The sequence below is a fragment of the Bidens hawaiensis genome, unplaced genomic scaffold (assembly GCF_021521415.1).
Source record: "Bidens hawaiensis isolate Kalapana, Puna unplaced genomic scaffold, B.hawaiensis_p1.1 tig00069095_1, whole genome shotgun sequence".
Taxonomy (NCBI): domain Eukaryota; kingdom Viridiplantae; phylum Streptophyta; class Magnoliopsida; order Asterales; family Asteraceae; genus Bidens; species Bidens hawaiensis.
Window position 1 is genome coordinate 29,060 of NW_027506628.1, and position 4,077 is coordinate 33,136.

A 4,077-nucleotide genomic window follows, 5' to 3' on the forward strand; every position below is an offset into this window, starting at 1 on the left:
ACTGATGTGTTATCATACATTCATTATGTGCTAACGAGTCCGACTTGTTTGGATCAAGTACCATAATTTAGCTAAAGCGAACATATGAGAAAAAGAGTTCAAAAGGGTCCCTGAAGTTCATGGTGTGGTTCGGCATCATCCTTGGTGTAACCGAAGCTACGTCCTTGTCCTTTGTGTTATTCTATTAATAGCTACTGGATTCAAAGATTTACACACGCTGAGATAATTAAGACATCTAATAAATTCGGAGAAGAGATTTATTATATAACACAAATTAAATGGAATTTCAACCTGGTGACCTATTTAAAACACGAAATAACATATTTTTCAAACTAGTTTCCAACTCATTCTAGACTCCATTCTTTAACCATATGAGCGAAATGTGGTTGCCACTAATCATCATCTATGTCAAGATGCAGAAGCGTCTTCACAACATCGCTCATGGTTGGTCTAGTGTCTTTATCTTCTCTAACACATTGCATAGCCACTTTAAGAAGATTACTTACTTGATCCTTCTCATATTTACCCCTTACTGAAGGATTCAGTATCACCATAATTTGTGTCTCTTCAAAACACTCGCTAGCCTCATGGACCTTCTCTCTTACCCAACTTACAAGCCTCTTTTGTTCCAACCTTTCGTTATCATCAGCTGGTTGATCATATGTGGGACTCCGTCCTGTTATCATCTCTAGCACCACCATCCCGTAACTATAAACATCCACCTTAGAAGTAATTGGAAGATTAAACACCCATTCTGGAGCCATATAACCTCTAGTCCCTCTTATCCCCGAAAAGATAGAATTTTCAGTTACGCCTTGGTCGAATAGCTTGGACAAACCAAAATCAGCCACCTTTGGATTATAATCTGCATCCAACAATATGTTTTGTGGTTTAACATCACAATGCAAAACCCATTCCAAGCATTCTTCGTGTAGATAAGCTAGCCCTTTCGCTACGCCTGATGTGATTTCATAAATATTCTTCCAATCAAGTTAGTTACTACCTAAGTTCCTTGCTAATGAGCCTTTCACCATATACTCATAGACCAAGATCCTATGTTTTCCCTCAACACAATAACCATATGTGTCTATCAAGTTCTTATGGTTTATTCTTCCAATTGTGCTCATCTCTGCTAGAAACTCAGCTTCTCCTTGAATAGCCTCGTGAAGTCGCTTAATTGCTACGACTCGATTGTCTGGAAGTATGCCTTTGTACACAACGCTGCCGCCACCTCTTCTAATCTCTTCTCTGAAATTATTAGATGCCTTAGCTATCTCTGCATATGTAAACCTTTTGAATCCAGTTGCAATTGCTAGGTAGGTTTGGGTTGTTGTACCGGAGGGTTGTTTGGTGATATAATAGAATAATACAAAGTAAGTAACTTCGATTACCCCGAGGATAACACTGAACCATAGCATGAACTTTAGCGTCCCACTTGCATTCTTGTTTTCATATGTTCGCTTTAGCTGAATTACAGAACTCAGGCAATCTAAGACGGACTCGTTAGCAACCCTTTGATTATATGTTAATGCTTCTTTTTTAGGTAGCTTAAGATAAGTAATGTAACGAGTACCCTTGTAGTAGCCATTGAACAACAGTGTCTTCACATAACATTGAAACAAGCCTGTGCTTTCTTCAAAGGTGAATTGGAAGGCTTTACAATTGGAGTTAGTCAAGCATGCCGTCTTGCACTCATCCAAAGTGGAATTAGAAATATATTTAGAATCAAATCCATAAAATTCCACATGAGGGAGAGTTATGAAGTCATAATTCTCATGATGTCCGAAAAGATCATGTATAGGTTCACACCCAAAAGACAAGTCGGAGTGGTTCTTGCTCTTGTATCCATGCATGCAAGTGCACCTCCTTCTTAAATCAGAGTTGTATGTACAAAGGCTATTTGGACCACAAATCCCATGAATTTTACATGGTGCTGAAAATGCTTGCCATGAAACACTCCACCTTCTATTTTTAAGTGCGTAAATTCTAATATTGCCATCAACATCAAGTGTGAGTCTTCTTTGAATGGCATCACCATAGTCCGTTGTATTAAAATAAAGATTATCCGAGGATTGGAAAGACCCTTTGGAATCAAGAAAAGCCAATCTACTATTGTTATAAGTAGACCTTCCTACGTCCCATGGCACTGAATATGATCTAGGCCAGTAAACGCTGGTAACTTCATTGTTACTGTAAAGAATGCGAAGTACATTGTCGTTGTCAAAGTAGAACTTGTAGTATCCAGAAGAAAAATTGTTGAACTTCTTGAAGATATGAGGGCGGTATCTTTGGTGAAAAGTTGATTAGGAAGGATAGTGTCGGTTGGAAAACTAAAGCTTTGCCAAAGATATGAGTTCTTATCTAACTGGATAAGAACAAGGTTACCCGAGTCAAGGAGTTGGAGTTGCAAAGGCATATTAGATTGAGTGTTGGAAGTCCAAATTCTTTGGCCAACGTCTGTTAGAACAAGGTTTCCTTCTTTGGACAAAGAAAACCTGGTACATTTTCCATTGATAGGTTCGTCTCGGTTTGCGATCCAAACCAACGTGTAATTTCCATCCAATATGGGCTCGGAAAACCATATTGCAAAGCAATAAGCATTTTGGCCAATCTTGTGAAATCCGGCTGTGAAAACACGATTTGGTGAAACCATATGATAATTCTTTTCAACAAAGAGCGATGAACCCTGAGTTAACACACTTGGTGAAGAAGAAGAAGAAGAAGCAAAAACATGTGGATAATAGAGGGTTATTAAAGATAGGAGGAATACGAAGGGCAAATGCATGATGAATTGATGATCATACAATGTGAGTGAATAAACATGTATCTACTTCATGTGTATATATTAGAAGTTGTGGTTGAAATAGTCTCACATCGTATCGTGCTCGACATTCAATTCAAAGTTGTTTAGCTAGTGATGTACGTTTGCCATACAATATATAATGCCATAAATTTGTATGTGGAAAGAAGCACATACAGTTAGTGTCAACTTGGCTTCTATTCTAGATTGTTTTCGGCGTAAATTGCAAGTTGGTATGCATGTTTTATATATATATAATCGTTTGATTTTGGCTTCCAAATCCTAGTATCAACTAAACAAGTCAAAATAAGCATCCTGAAAATCTACATAAGTAGTCTCAGGGTAATGTAGCTCACACCGTCCAATGGTCCCTGATCTTGGCCTAAAAATATTTTAGTGATGCCTGTATTTTGATTGTTTTTTAAAGAAGAATAATCATGTGGTTAACCTTTTAAGTCATTTTGGTCTCATGAAGAATTGATGGTGACAAGTAAGTCTTTTTGGTCTTCTAGGGTATCATTTAGAATATTATTAATAGCAATGCCATATCTATGATAGTTTTTTTTTTGAACGGCACCATATCTATGATAGTTATATGATTTGTCTTCTATTTTAGTAGAAAAACAAATTATTCAAATTAATGGTCAGTTTCCTAATGTTAATTTCCATTAATGGCAACACATGGACCATATATAATGCTAGATTCACTCACGATAGTTGTTCATCTAATATTAAAGAAGACGGATCGATTTTAACGTGATTAATCCTTATCCATCATTAAGTCATCAAGAACGACGTAAAAATCACGGTACTAAAGTCTTCCGTTCTACCATTGATTGAGCCTGGCCTTCATTGTTGATTGTTCAACTTTCACGTTATTTCGAATGTTAGTCGACGTTGACATTTGAACGTTGCCCTTCCCTTCATTTATGTGATTCAACATTCTCAAATTTCATGAATACCCCCTTACATGTTTTTTTAAAAAGCTCATCCACCTTCATTTATGTAATTATTTATGTAATTTCTGTTCTTCTTTTTCTTGTCTAGCGGTATCAAAGAATTGGATAAAGTTTTGTATTTTCAAAGTTCAAGTTCGAGTCCTATGAATCCATGATAGTTAAAAAAAATGTATAACTTAATAAAAGTTGTCATTAAATTTATCTTTATTCACGTGTTATAATTAGTATATATGTATTTGCCAAAACTATTATATTGTTAAAAATGCGTTAAAAGTGAGCACGCATTTAAACTTTTTATAGCTTATGATCACTTTTTCT

The 4,077-nt window shown here is 36.2% G+C and overlaps 1 pseudogene; it reads right to left on the reverse strand.

The window, feature by feature from the left end:
• Positions 1-392: 392 nt before the first annotated feature.
• Positions 393-3,332, reverse strand: LOC143618317 (putative receptor protein kinase ZmPK1; annotated as a pseudogene).
• Between the last annotated feature and the right edge of the window lie 745 nt (positions 3,333-4,077).